General features: G+C 41.1%; 2 protein-coding genes and 1 long non-coding RNA gene across 5 annotated transcripts in view; 2 read left to right on the forward strand and 1 right to left on the reverse strand.

Annotated features, from left to right (window-relative positions):
- LOC310827983 (integrin beta-1-like) overlaps nt 1-15,831 on the forward strand; it is a 437,041-nt gene that overhangs the window by 188,384 nt on the left and 232,826 nt on the right. The window lies entirely within an intron of this gene.
- Nucleotides 2,144-15,831, forward strand: part of EPC1 (enhancer of polycomb homolog 1) — a 52,070-nt gene continuing 38,382 nt past the window's right edge. Inside the window, exons 1-2 of one of the 3 annotated variants that reach the window (XM_083704753.1) lie at nt 2,144-2,408; nt 3,112-3,304. The gene's annotated coding sequence lies outside the window, so the exon portion shown is untranslated. Of the gene's footprint in view, nt 3,305-15,831 lie in introns of all 3 variants that reach the window. The other 2 variants (XM_083704750.1, XM_083704752.1) reach the window with 2 other exon arrangements.
- LOC310828142 lies at nt 4,072-7,947 on the reverse strand. Its single transcript, XR_014556718.1, has 2 exons — nt 6,346-7,947; nt 4,072-5,968 (listed from the first exon to the last, which is right to left on the reverse strand). It is a non-coding gene; the product is annotated as an uncharacterized lncRNA (long non-coding RNA).

The following is a 15,831-nucleotide window of genomic DNA, read 5'->3' on the forward strand; positions in this document are numbered from 1 at the left end:
GGCCAGCCCATCCATGAGGCATGGTGAGGTGACTGCCTCAGGCAACAGAATCCACAGGGTAGCAGCAGGAGCATACGAAGTTGGGGGCAGAGGGGGCAGAGCGCCCTGGGTTCCACAGGTGTGGGTGACAAGCTGGCCTGGCCCCTGACTCCCCCCAGCTGTAGAACGGCCAAGGGCATGCACAGTCCATATGGGCGTCTGTACGGGTTGCCTCTCGCACGACGACCATATGGTTGCCGTGCAAGTGGCAGCCCGTATGGCCGCTGCATGCGAGCGGCACCATGTACGGTCGTCGCACATGCGCAGTCCATTCGGACGTCGTGTGTACATCACTGGGCAGTTCGCCTTGCCCCTTGGTGTCCTGCCCCGGGTGCTGGAGAGGGTTTCTCTGCCACTGGGTAGCAGATCCCAAAGTAGATCTTTATTCAAAACCAGCCCACCCATGAGGTAAGGTGATGCGACTGCTTCAGGCAGCCAGATCCACAGGGGCAGCAGATCTTGATGTAGATCTTTATTCAGGGCTGGCTCACCCATAAGGCAAGGCGAGGTGAGTGCCTCAGGTGGCAGGATTCCCCAGGGCAACAGATCCCTATGTTGATCTTCCTTCTCTGGTTGTTCATGATCTTCTCTCACCCCTTCTTCCCTGGCAGGGTGTGTGTGTGCGAGCGCACAATTTTGGGGTCCACCTCATGTGCCAAAATGTCTTGGGCTGGCACTGCATGCATAAATCAATCCAAAAATGTATATTCAAGCTTTTGATTTTGTTACATATGACCTAGTCCTTTGTGTTGAAATACTAAAGCAGTATCTAATGGGATTTAACATATGAAAGCACCAGTGCCAGAGAGCTGGCACAGCCACCACCCGTACTGCTGTATTTATCGCATATTTATTAAATTATATCCTGCCCTTTCATGTTACTAATCCCATGGTGGTTCATAACAGTATTAAAACATTATTATTTTTGATTAGTTTGCAATAAATATTTGGTTCCACTTATGACCCATCACAGAATCAAAAGGTTCTGTATCTTTTGTTCAATACCAGCAATTTTCCAAACAAAGGGAAATTAAAAGGCTTTCTGTGTATTGAAATGTCATGATCAGAGTGGGGGCTCAGAGGATACAATGTAGTTTATGCTACAGTACTATACCGTAAATGTGGGGGGTAATGTGGGTATTACTGTTTCAGCTAAAACAGCCTTTTGAGATTAGGTTGCAAAACTGAAATTTGAATAAAATGCTTGTTTGTAAGTATATTCCATTGAAATCTATTAAACCAGCTTGATCCTATTGAAGTTTATTACTGCCACCAGTGGAGTTAAGCTAATTTAAGTGAAAACATTCTGGCTTAAGTAGTTTATATAGCTTGCATTAGAAAGTCACAATTCTTGTGATCAAGAGTAGTCTTCAATGGGGACTATTTTATAAGTGGTTTGAGGCTTTCTAATAAAATAACTTTCACTGAAGTAAACAACACCCATGAGAACTCAGTTGGGAGCATTGCAGGTTCTGGAGAATTGGCACTTGAAAGGTGTCATATCTAATGTTTCAAGGTTTGAAATAAATTGCCAGTAAATTAAATTTGAATAAACAATATTTCCCTTTAGTGTAAAGAACTGAACAGAACTAACATTTATGGTTGATCACAAATAAACAATATTAGTTGAAGTCATAAATACATATAGCATACACACAAATAATTATACAAAACACTTAAGACACAAAGTTCCATGTTTGTACTTTTGTAGAGAGTCCATATTCATAATAACTTGCCTTGTTTAATTAAATATACCCTCCAAAAGAGTGAAAGGGGAAATGGAGGGTTGGGGTTGCCAGGTTTTGATTTTTCTCTCTCTTTTTTTTCTTTGTTAGGCCAGGCGTTTCGCCTTCATTTTTACCAGCACACAGCGACTGAGTACCTGACTCAGCTCGCAACTGAAGATACACAGCATCAAATTTCCCAGCCCACTTAATTTGAAAGCCTGCCAAGATAGGTGAAAGACCTCATACATATGTAAAGCAGGAAGTTCGGATTACACTGCCATGTAAATTTCCAATGATTGATGCACATTTTAAAACAATTTTTAAAAATCCCTTAAAGATAGGACCACGTCTTCTCAGAGCCCCTCGCCTTTCCTGATGTCATGGGGAGTTTGGATTGGGCATTGTACTTGGAGTACTGATTTATTTTGGATTTCTACCACTTCCCGGAGGCCGCGGGGGGAGAAGCACGGTGGGAGGATCCAAAAAAACTCAGTGCCACAGCCATTTTGTTTGTGGGCAGCATGGTAGAATTCTGTCAGTCAGTATAAGGAGGGGATTTTAAACATTCTTTGTAGAATAACTATGCCTACCACAATGGACGTATCTATTGAAATTAATATTCTTGGCTCTCTGCCTATGACGGTAGGTAAGCAGATTTGTGAGGGGGGAAAGGAAACCTTTCCTACTGTTGCAGCACCCTCTCAAATTCTGTATCAAGGAGTCATGGATTTTTGTTCCAGGCGTGACTGGCTTTTTTAGGTGCTATGATATCATTCAGGCAAACTCATTTCTTTACATTAAAATAATAATAATAAATGGTTCTAGGTTCCTTGACCGGGGTGGGGGTGGCTGGGCATTGCCGCGTTTCACAGTTGGACGTGATTTTAGAAGAAATAATTGAGGTGGGAGGGGGAAATGGCCCAGCCCCCCTGTGTGGATTATTTTTGCGCGTCTCTTTTCTTTCCCTCTTTTCTCTGCACCCCAAGGACACGTTTATATGTACTGAAGGAGACCTTTAAAAAAAATTGTAAAGCTTTTGGGGGAGCTCTTGTTTTGCAGTGTCACACAAAAAAATGTGATGCCTATGCTTTCGGTGGCTGGGTTTGGGGTGTGTTTTTAAAGCCTGTATAAAATGGCACACTGCATTTCTGCATTTTTTCCAGGCTGCAGAAGGGGGAGAGCGGGGGATAGTGCAGACTGTGGAGGGACACTGCCCTCCCAACCAATCAGAACACGCCTGTTTGCCATTACAAAGTTGTTAACCCCAGAGTCTTCTGGCTCCTGCCGCCTCTTGCTTTTAATCTTCTTTGGATATTTCTCCGGTTTACCCAAACGCCCCCCACAGATCCCGAGCAAAAAAACCTCCGGGATCCGCCGCCGATCCTGGGAGAGGGTCTCCGTGGCCGTTTGCAAAGGTTTTTCAAGATGTTCGGGGATCCTTTGGCTGCGTGGAGGCGGCTATCTGCAAGCGAGAAACTATACACAACCTATTTTCTTCCCGTCGTTGTGAGGAGGCAGCTGTCTGCTTGCCTTTCGAGGTAAGTTTTCCCCAGTCTTTCAAATATGTACGTTTATATTTTCTTTTTCGCGGCAATCGGCTAGCGCAAAAGAATAATAATAATCATGTTCCTTAATGTTGATGAATCCAATGTAGGCTTGTTTCCCCCCCCCCCGCCCCACCCCCACCCCTAGGTCTGAGCTCTCCTAATTAAGCACACTAAACGTCGTCTCATTATTTCTGAGTATTATAAACCTATCTTGCTTTTCTCCCTAGGAGTGACTGTATTCTAACTATATATTTGTACTTTGATTTTTTTTTTTTATGGCGCCATCAAGAACTCGGATATTTTCAAGGTGGAGTTGGACTCTCCAACGTTAATAATAAATACGTGCGGAACAAAATATAATACAAAGAGAGAGAGAGAAGAGAGAGAGAGAAAAAGAAAGAAAGAAAGAAAATGTATTGTTTGTAATAGGAATACCCTTTAAGATATTAGTGGTTGTGACTAATTAGGGGGTGGGGGTGGTTTGGCTTGGTGTAAAGTACTAGAGAAACTGCCCTTCGTGTATTGAAGGAGGGTATTGACATAACTGGGTTTTTATTAAGTTATGCCTGTTACTAAACATTGGCCTTTTTTATTCGCCAGTAAGCTGCTTTTTGGTCACTCATCTCAAAGCATTTTTTATATAAAGGTTCCTAAGGAGTATACCTCATCTAGGTGTCATGTTCTTCTTTTGAGAAGGTGCATTTGGGAGACATTTTGTAATTTTTGGCATTTTTCTAGGCGATTTTTTTTTTTTTTTGCACACGGTGGGAAATCTTTTTTGTTTTGTATTGATCTGTGTTGGTGGCGCTGTGGTGCTCCTAAACAATTTATGTTCGTTTCACTAAGAAAAGGTGGGGGGAAAGGTGGGGCAAGATTTGATCTATTGTATCATTTCCTCTTTTCTTCTAACGAAATGCAGCCTACAACCTTATACCATACTGCGTGTGTGTGTGTAAAAATATAGATAGATAAAATATTAAAATCCATATACGTGAAGTACAGTGTACACCATAACAGACATGTCGTCACAGTCCTTTGTTGTTTTGTGAGACTAGAGCCAGGGTTTGGATTTTTCCCCCTTGCTTAAAAAAAATCCTCTTGAGGTATGTGAAGAATTATGCCATTCTTTAATAATTTTTATCCCTTCGCCAGGATTATTTCTCCGTGGCTTAAAATGTGTGTGTGTGTGTGTGTGTGTGGTAGTAGTAGGTTCATATATGTCTACATAATTTTATTGTGTTATATATTCATTATGCGATAGTATTTTTCATAATTGCTCGTACAGCCTTAAAAGCCCTAATTCATTTTCCCTGATTTAAAAGGTTAAAAAAGCATTGATAGATGAACTACAGATTAGGATTGGCCAATTTCTTTCAACTCCAGCAAAATATTTTAGGAATATTCAGATTTATTTGTATCAACATGGAAATTAACTGGTGCAAGAGACATATGGCATAAAGCTTATTATAAATTTCCAAGTAGTCTTCAAACTATTTTAAGTGTTTGTGTATATATCACATATTAAGAACACAAATATATAGCATCCCCTGCAAAAATATTTATTGTTCATATGTAAACAAAAAGTGGTTAATGTGATGCAAAGATGGCTGGGAAGATGTAGTTCCACATGTCAAAATCATGAAATAAATGGCATTATCTTATAAATGCATGGTTTTGAAATGATGAAAAATATATTAGAATACGCAACAGGTTAGGAAATCTACTAAAGTATTGTAAAGGAATGTTTTAATTTTCTTTCTTTAGGAATTCTTCAAGCTAGTACTCTGAACTTCTTTGTATTAGAAATTTAGGTATGGAATTCTTTGTCACACACATTTAAACACAATAATCTTAGAGGACATTGCTTTTGTATATGTGTCTGTTGTACCACAGATATTTATAACATACACCTCAAGGGAATGTGTTCTTTCTTACCCTTGAAAGAAATCTCTTTACAAGGAGTTTGATGCTGCAGAAGGTATCTGAAGGTTTCTGAGTAAATTTGCTTAATAAAGAAGAGGAAGGCAATTTAGTTAGGTAAATAGCTTTTTAAAAAAATCTACATTTGAGCATTTAAGTAAAAAAATTATCAGTTATGGGCAGATTAGCAACAGAAAATGCTTTCACTAGTTATGGGCCCTACTGTGTAACAACAATGGTTCCCTGAAAAGGCCAATCATGGATGTACTCTTACAGATCTAGGAATGCAACTCATGCAGCTTCCATCTCAATAAGATGTGGCAGTGCAGCACATGATTGCACCATACAGTGCTACAGACACCTTGATACATGGGTGCATTCTATGCACAGCTGTTGTGAAACAAGAGGCATATGAATGTGCCATGGCTGGTAGTCGTACAACAGCTGTTATCTGTGTATAAGTAGAGACAACTTCTTAGTCCTTTCTGCATTCTGATAGGAAAGTATCCACATCCATTTGCTCACAATTGCACTACATGTAATAAGGTGGAATTTTGCTGTTTGTTATACTTATGTTCCTCCAAGGAACTCAGAGCAGTATATGGGGAAGGTCCATGTTTGTGGCAGAACATACGCTTTGCATGTGTAAAGGTCTGAGGTTCATTCCTTGCTACTTCCATTTAAACATTCTCAGTTAAAAGGAATAGGAAATACCTTAACCGCAGATTTGGGTCACTCTAGTGTGGTAGTGAAGGGACGCGGGTGGCGCTGTGGGTAAGACCTCAGCGCCTAGGACTTGCCGATTGCATGGTTGGCGGTTCGAATCCCCGCGGCGGGGTGAGTTCCCGTCTTTCGGTCCCAGCTCCTGCCCACCTAGCAGTTCGAAAGCACCCTTAAGTGCAAGTAGATAAATAGGTACCGCTTTACAGCGGGAAGGTAAACGGCGTTTCCGTGTGCTGCGCTGGTGCTGGCTCGCCAGAGCAGCTTCGTCATGCTGGTCACGTGACCCGGAAGTGTCTTTGGACAGCGCTGGCTCCCGGCCTCTTAAGTGAGATGAGCGCACAACCCTAGAGTTGGACACGACTGGCCCGTACGGGCACGGGTACCTTTACCTTTAGTGTGGTAGTGGCCATTTAAATCAAATGCTGCCAGGTTGTTCTCCAGTTCATCCATGGGTATACCTCTTAAATACTATCCTCCAATAAGTCACCCCTCTGCAGATATTGGGGCGATGGGTCAGTGCATCTGACTGTTAACCAGAAGTTTGGTGGTTAGAACCCACCCAGGGACAGCTGTGGGCAGGATTCTTGCATTGCAGGGTGTTGGACTAGATGACCCTCGGGGTCCCTTCAAACTCTATGATTCTATGATGTATTGCTACACCCCCTTTTAGGTGTAGTTTGCTGGTGCCAAGTAGCATGAGCTGTGTGCCAAACTAGATTTTCTTGCCACTGTAGCTGGAAGGGAAATCTTATTACTTATGCAGCGTATACATTTGTGCATTTTTATAGTATCTATTTAGATTACTGTAAGTCAACCTTGCAAATAAGCCCACAGAAGTTACCACCTTGCACCATTTTGTTGGAACTCATGGGAAGCATGGATTCAAACCACTGTTGAACTATGAAGCTGACTGAGTGCCCTTAGGCGAGCCACTTTCCCTCTGCCTGCCTAACTTCAGAGGGTTGTTGTGAAGTTAAAATTGTGCTCTTGACCTTCTTGGAGGAAGCAGAGAATATATAATAAATAAATATTTGTGGTTGTTTTGTGGCACCCTGATGGCGTATAGATGGAAGAAAGCCCAACTGCCACAGTTTACAAATCATTTTTACTTGGTTGCCTTTTACCAATTATTCATTGCCACAGAAAATAAATTTACAGTGACTCTGTCTACTACTGGCCATGTGCTAGGTTCTTTACAGAATATAATGGACATGGTGCCAATGCTAGCGAAGTCAATAATGAAGGAAGGGAGTCTTCAATATGACAATGAGAAATGAGATTGGGGTAAGGGAGATTCCTAAGGCAATGCAAGAGCTGATATGCTAGGGCAGTTCAAAAAAAAAAAAAGAGTTTAAGGAGTTTAACACTTTCCTGAATAGTTGAGGTGGGCACTCTTTCTTCAGCAAACGAAACATGAAAGAAAGTATGAATGGTACCTTCAAAATGATAATGCAAGGACCCCTGAGTGAATGACTTTGTGCAGTGCAAAGCAACAATAGAGACCATATAACAGAAGACAGAGAAGTGGCAATCTAGAGGAAACTTGACAGCTAAATAAAAGCATGCTGATGTAAGGGTCTGAGCTAAGAGGTGACCTTGTGTATAGTTATGGAGAATACTAGCTTAATGAAGATATTCTGAATTATGTGGAGATATTGCAGAAGGTAAGACCAGGAAGGAGAAGTTTCAGCATTTTTGCTTGTTTAGTGGCAGGGCTTTGCCTTTCCATTTGAAGAACCACAAAACAGCCTATACACATCTAGGATTATGGAGTAAAGTTGTGATCAGTGGATGCGACTATTTTGAGACAAATTTGAACCCTTCTACTTTAGCTCTTAGAAAATAAGCCCTGAGCAAGACATGAATGAGTGATATCTATGAATAGTTGAAGATCGTTTGCTTAGTCTAAGACAGGCATAGGCAAACTTGGCCCTCCAGATGTTTTGGGACTACAACTCCCATCATCCCTGACCACTGTTCCTGTTAGCTAGGGTTGATGGGAATTGTAGTCCCAGAACATCTGGAGGGCTGAGTTTGCCTCTGCCTGGTCTAAGATACCAAGTTTGTTTTTGCTCATTGCTCAGCTGCTACAAACATAAACTTACGCTTGCTACTGTTTCTGAAGATGAACTAGTTCTGGATAATGAGAGTATGTAAGGTCTGAATCTATGCAAGTTACTTTCAAGTAATGGTTGTGTTGTTAAAACATACATTTTGCATCTGTTTTGAGGCGTGGAACAGAAAGTGGCAAGGAAAAGAATATCTTATCCCATCCTAAGCTTGACAGTGGTTAGTCCTAGGTATTTGAGAGTAAGTGCAGACTTACTTGCAGGAGATGAACAAAAGGTAAATTACAAGAGGCTTCACCCTTTCTCAGGATTTAGCAGCCAGAGGATCAGGTGGTACCCAGGGCATTGGTTTGCATCCCATGGTCATCTTGACTAATGATACTGGGTAATTTAACTGAGTAGCTCATAGTTAATTTACAAGAATAAGATATATTGCAGGTCTGTTTGCATTCATCTCATTAATTTTTCTCTACTATAACCCATTGTGCTATTATGTTTCTAAGCTGAAGAGCCTTGCTGTGCAATCCTACGTGTTGTCTACTTACTACTAAGCCACACTGTGTTCATTGGGATTTACTTCCAGGTAAACATAGGATTGCAGACTTAGACTTTCTATGCACAGAGGCTATTCTGTATCCATACTGTAGGCACACCTCTACTTCTCTAGGCCGTAGGTCTTCAGCCAGTGGGTCAGGACCCATAGGTGGGACATAGCAAAGTTGTTGCTGCCATATTGAATTCCATCTAAGGCTGACTAGACCAAAGAGAGCAGTACAAGTGGGGTCTGAGCTAGGACATGTTGAGACACTTATTTTATAATTTTTCATGAGGGCTGCAATGTGGCAGGAGAAAGGCATGAACCATTTTTAAATAAGATACATATTTCCGGCCAACCACATCTCCCACCTTTCTATATCTATGCCTCTAGTGAGAGACCTCTCTATGGAGCAGCAGGGGCACTCTGTTCACTTTCTAGTCTATTTTATGGCTTTCTAGACTTCTACAATTCACTTCTCAGCTAAGATTAAGTGCAGAAATAAACTGCTTTTCATTTGAAAGTATTGCTATGGTGAATTGCCATTTTAAGATTAATAATGTGCATTATTAATTATAACTCAAAAGTGAAAATGTGAAATTGGGTCCCATGTTATAGATTGTGAATCAAAGGTAGATCTTGCATTTGAAGGCCATTGCTCTAGGCTGTCCTGGTAGGTGTCTCCATATGTGCGCGCGCGCGCGCACACACACACACACACACACACAGCACAGTGGATGGAGGAGAGAAACAGGGCTCTCTTGAACTCTAGGAGCTTTTGTGACCATAGTGTTGTATGCAGTAAGAAACTGTTTCCCCAGTAAATTTAACTTCATACTATCAACACTGTGTGGCAATATGACATTTTATTCTCTAAGTACTTGGTTATGTGAGATCATTCTATGACACTTTCTAGTCAGCTTCTGCTTAACTACCTTGAATAATTTTGTATAGTCTTTAAGATGGCTGCAAATGTAGAAGGAAAATAACCCATCTGTTCACATTCAAAGGGCCTCAAGTGCTTGTGTGTGTTTTTAGGTTAAACGAGTTAAAATAAAAGCATGAAATGCTTTGATATTTTTAATTGCAGGTAATCTTGAAGGTAATCAAGTACTATGTAATGAGCTTGATTAGATTTTCTTCTTCCATATTTCCATTAACTACAGAATCTTGTGGAGCAATGTACAGTAGATCAATGCACTGCACATTCTGATTGTTTTTTAAAGGACAATTTTGTATCTCCACGGCAAGACTTACAAAGTCTGCAGAAAATCTTGCTGGTTCAGGGAGCCTGTGACTTGTACTGCTATTAGTCCATTGATTCTGACTTAGAAATTGGTTGCCTGCCCATAAGCCCCTCTTGTCCTTCTTCCTACCATTCCACCTGGACAGCACACTATTCTTTGCTATTAAAAATCCATGTTATGTAGAAATTCTGAATAAAGCAAGGAACATATTTATACACAATAATCATTTTAAGTGACATTAATAATGCCGGGCTTCCTGGGTAAATAACTGGGAGTAGGATGGGATGTAGAAAAATAAAAAGCCCTAGATATCCTCCTTTTCCACAGAGCTCTGTTTGCAGTGTCCCATTGTGATGTATTTTCAGGAGTGTTAATACTTGAAGACATAATGCATTTTTCAAGCTCCTGCCATACATGAAAGTGGCCTAATTCTTTAAACTGACTGAGCATCCATTATAATGAATTCATGTGAAAATTGGGCCAACTAATTGGGAAGTAAATGAGGGAAAGCTAGGAGACAGAAGACTTGTTTACAAAAACCCTTAATGTACTGGTTGATTTCTTAGAAACAGTGGAATATTTCCCTAAGTGGTTTAATTCCATCTATGGCCATCTTCTTAGATGACAGCAAAAATATAATGATTGAGTATTCTTTCATGTCATTTCAGCTAACCTTAAGAAAAACGAAATGACAAGGTAAGAGGAAGAAGGGTTGACCTCTCACATTGATTATGGTGTTGATATTCTCAATTCCTGGTTGGATGAATACATTTTCATTCAACCAAGGTTTGAGTCAGTTATGTAACAGATGTCCAGAAAGGATATTCAGACATAGCATAAACTCATTTTAAGGTTCAAAATGGATGCAAAACATCCACACATTTTTGTTTCCTATCCTCCCTACCCGCTTTTGGTTTCCTCACCTCCTTAACTCCCTCTAATAGTAAACTCAGTGGATAAAAGCTATCAGAGATGACTCCAAGTTGGAGCCTCTGAGAAACAAGAGGGGTGTATTGGCATGCTCTGGAGAACCACATGGGATAATTTTAAGGGGGTAGCCTAAGGAAGTGACCCCCCTCCTCAAAAAAATCACCCTAAAGAGGACTGAGCCTACACAGTAGTACCACTGAATGTTGCTTTTCTGTGAGCAAAGCAAAGGAATTTAATGGAGTATCCTGGGAGAGGGCATAGCAGGCTGTCTGGAACCCTGATGGAGACGCCGCAGCATGTTGTTTTAAGTCCCTTGCAGAGCCTTTGCAAACTCTACAAAGGCCTTTCCTTTCTTTAGTTCAACCTAAACTTAATAGCCAGTGGTCTTATCCCCATCTTGTATAAAAATAGGCCATTGGCTCAGACCAGAACTCCAGCTAATCTGGCATTTTCTCAGTAGCAGCCAATCAGAGACTGCCAGGAAGCTCAACAGCAGGGCATGAAGTTAATAGCTATCCTCTATTTGGTCTCAGCAGTTTGTATTCAGAGAGATGGCCTTTGAACATGGGGAGTCAATTTAGCTTTTATCGTTAATACACGTTGATAGACTATCCTCTCTGATTTTCTCTAATCCTTTTTAAAAACCATCTAAGGTAGTAGCCATTGCCACTTGTTGTAATAACTTAATGCTGTAAAATTGTGAAATTAATACAAATCTTGCAAAAGATGTAATATTCTTTACAAGCCCTCACACATCCTACATCTCTGATTATATGATATGATATGTTTTATGTGTAACTTTCTGTTTGGTAACAGCCACGGCATTTGAATAACCCTGGAACTTGCTTTCCTAGAATTTCTGCATATATCTGCAATCTTTTGGTCCTGCCTTGCAAATCCTGTTCCTTTTCATTTCAGTGTTTCTGAGCTCATTTATCTTTCTTCCCTTATTTTGATCATATTCTGCCTAGCATAGTGTAAATACTAGTATATTCCAGGGCACATGGTCTTAGGCACAGGAACTATGCTAAAGCAAAGTAGATCTGAGTCTACTCAGTTTGGATGAGAGACCACCCAAGATCCTACATGCATCACCTTCAGTTCCTTGATGGAAGAAGGGTGGGATAGAAATGTACTAAATGAGAGGTTATCTGGGCAGCTTCATGCCCTTTTTACTATAAAATGGGATTGAAACAAGATGTGTCTGCTTGTATGTCTGTACAGTGTTTACATTTAGAAAATGTGTTAAGTATGTGTCAAGATTTTCAGTCTGTTTTTGAAGAAAGAAGTGTTGGTCTTAGTTGGCAAGACAGTGTATTTGCATGTATGACCCAATTCACAGCCAGTCTTTCTTCCCAGGAACATCATAATACAATTGTATACAAAAAGCAGTCATTTCATTAAAGTACATTCCAGCTTTTTGCTGCAACTTAAAAACTCATAAGTCAAAAAGCAAGGCAGTACCATTTTGACATAATTCACTACTACCAAAATAATGCTTTGGAAATTCTTCCATCTTGCTGTCATCATACGCAAAGGAGAACAGCTTTTAAATTTATAAATCTATTTTTTATGTGGAGCGCATGCTATGTGCAGTGTAGTAACCCCTTTCCCCAATATATAGACTTTCCCCTCCTCTATATAACAAATCATTGTGTCAAATGAAACATGAAAAAAGGAAAAAGAAACACAGGAATGCTTGGCAACTAGAAAATTCTTCTTTTACAGATAGCTAGCTGAACCATGCAGTGCACTGGATCTGACCACATGGAACGGCACAGCATACTCCAATGGGGAAGGATCAGGGTACAAACGCACTAACTGGTAGTGGGCTCCATGCTATGGTACAAAAATAGGCTTCTGGGGTTCTTCGGAAAAAAACTTGACTATGAACAGGAACTTACGGTTCTGAAAAGGATACTGCAGCTTCAGTGTGTGCCCCAGGTGCAGATGCACCAACTGGATGAAAACTGCTTGTTGGATGGAGTGATGCACATCACAGGAATCGAGCAGTTCTGGTGATTATTATAGAAGAACTGCACTACTCTCAGGTCCTTGGGCAAGTCACATGTGTTTGGGGACCAGGAGTAGGGAGGAATAATAACTCCCTCTCTGTACCCAGCAACACAATCAGATAGAACAGAAGGTAGTTGGCACCGGGATTGCACAGGAATAAATACATCTGGACTTGATGTAGAAGATGGTATGATGGCTGGCTGTACTGGAAAGTGTGATGCAGGTACAGGGCTGCTGATTGAAGCTAAATGTTCAGTAGTGGAGGAAAAGGCCAAAGATGCATTAGGGTGAACAATGGTGCTTGAGATGGCTGGGTTTACTATAGCCTCCTGGAAGTAACCCTATAGAGGAAATTCTTCTGAACCGGCCACTTCAGCCTCCAAGGAGCTGCTGTACACAGGAACTTCTGAAGATTATGAACCAGCTGCCCACACAAAGCTTGCAGTAGATTCTGCTTGACTAAACGTATCTGGAGATTCATGGCTTAGATCTTCCATCGCCTTGCTCTTCATCTTCATTGGAGGAAAGCTGACCTGGCTTTCAAATGGGAATGCACTTGGTGATCACCTTGTCATATAACCTCTTGCAGGAACTGGAACCGCTGCACCTTCATTGCCATCATTATCAAAAGCAAGAAAAGTTTTGACGTCTTCTTTGGCTTCACAGAAAGTGGTGGCTTCTTCCAAGTCCTGAAGTGCTTTGCTTTCCCTGGTTTGACTCTCCTAACCAGGGTCCTCTACACTGCAAGCCTCTATGATTGTACCTATGTTATTTTGGCGTTCCATATTTCCTACCAGGGTGCTGTGGCTGGTAATGCTCAAAAGGAATTTGAGTGTAAGCAAATAGGGATGCCCAACCTAAAGCAATATTGCCGGGAAAGAAAGCAAGGAGGGCCCATGTTGTATGTTCTTTGGAACAGTCTCTGTTGTCTCACATCTATACCTCCTCTTAAAAAGGGCCCCCTGCCCAACGCAGGAGCTTGTTGTAATGGCTACAAATTCTCAGCTGATACAACCAGCTTCTTCCCTAGATCCTCATGGAAGACCGTGACATTATGGTCCTCCCCCAATGTCTTGTATATATGTGTGATGGTATTTCACACAAACTCCAGGCATGCCTGGCATGCGTCTCCTAAGTTGTAGTGATGTCCCACAAATGTTATGTGCTGCACTTTAGAAGTTCTTTATGGTCACTCAACAATATATCATAATCTATGTTGCGATAGATTGTTGGGTCCAGCACTCTTAGAACTTTGTGTAGAATGGGGCTGTTTGTAGCCTCCAAATGCTGCTTGGAAAAAGCATGGTGGAGACTCGTCTTATCCCTAGCTATGCACTCGCTCATAACCGCATTAACTGCTCAGCACACTTCCTCTGCACAGCTATGAATGTAGTACATGTACATACGCCTAGCCCAAGAAAGAACAGCACAAACACTCTAAGGAGGAGCTGGAGAGAGAAGCCATGCCGTGCAGCATTTCCTTATAATCCACAAAACAGACTCGCAGAGTTACCTGTACTTTGAGCTGCAGTCCTATGCTCAGTTATTTGAGAGCAAATCCCACTGAACTCTGTTAGATTTGTTCTTTTGAGCAAACATGCACAGGATTGTGCTAAAAGAGTTTAGCCTCCCTCAGGAGAAAACGTCATGCAATATGCAAAATAATACGAATTTCTCAAAAAACTGTTGCTTGCTAAGACAGAAATTTTATATATTATTTGATTGAACTCCCAAGTAGATATCCATAGTGCCAGATTGTAATTTAGCAAAAAGCGAGGGGGGCATGACTTTTGTATATTTGTGATGTTATTAAAGCATATGAAATGCCATTTTATTTTTTCATCAAGCACTTGCTGAATTTATGACTTAAATATGTGCCAGATAAACCCTGTTAGAGATTTCCCCTCCCCTTCCATCACTGGTGTTATTCGTGGAAATTTTGTATGCATCATTTGGCGCAATTCACCCCCACAGAGTGATAGTAGAACTTCCCCTCCCAAGAATATGTATTCTGTACATGCAGCTGCTCCTTAAAGCAAAGGTGCTGAGCTCTCCAAACGCTCCAAGTCTGCAGTACAGTCGTACCTTGGAAGTCAAATGGAAACCGTTCTGGAACTCCTTTCAACTTCCAAAACGTCCAGAAACCAAAGCACGGCTTATGATTGGCTGCAGGAAGCTCCTGCAGCCAACTGAAATTCCTGTCAAACATTCAGCTTTCAAAAAATAGTTCACAAACTGGAACTGTCACTTCCGGGTTTGCAGCGTTCAGGAGCCAAAACGTTCGAGAACTAAGCTGTTCAAAAACCAAGGTACGACTGTATTCCTGTTTGTTGTGGTCTTGCAATCCATGCAGAAAGTATTTCAGTGAAATGATTGGAGAATGTAATTGGAGGCTCCAGATCAAATGTGAAAAAAGAGAGTATTCAAGTAAGGTCTGAAAACAAACCAGTGGGTCCTGATAGGTGACCATCTGTTGACAACTAAAGCATTCCCCCAAATCTGTTCAACCTGTTGAACGGGTTTTATTTATTGCACTTTGAACGACAGCTGGTAGCTTGCATGTGAAGAAATCACATGGCTATTAGTACATTTGTAGCCTTGCATAGATAGATAGAGTGGTTGTGTTTTATACCACTTGGCCTTCATGTCTTCCTAGTGTCTTCTAAAACATTTAGTATTTATACCTACTTTTCTGTTAATTTACTGTATCTAACCTTTGCCCTCACAGCATTTAAGGGTCTACAATGACTATTGCTTAAGTTGTAAAGTCGTTTTTAGTGTTACAATAAATACCAAATTCCTCAGGCCCGTATGAGATAGATTTCCCTTCTCCAGTCAACCTCAACAGAATGTCCAACACTCAGAAGGAAATGTAAAGTTTGGGAAAAGTTGGGAAGGGAAGATACTGCAAATATTTACTATTACAGCCATCCAAATTGCTTTTTAATTACGAAAGCTGCAAAGAAACACAGGCTGTGTTCTGTTCATAGCAGCTTCTCCCCATCTAGCCTCCTTTCCTGGCTGGCTGATTTAGGGGAAAAGGCTGGTGGTCCTTGGTTTTCACAACTATTAGGCTGG

This window comes from Podarcis gaigeae (genome assembly GCF_964106915.1).
Source record: "Podarcis gaigeae genome assembly, chromosome: 12".
NCBI lineage: Eukaryota > Metazoa > Chordata > Lepidosauria > Squamata > Lacertidae > Podarcis > Podarcis gaigeae.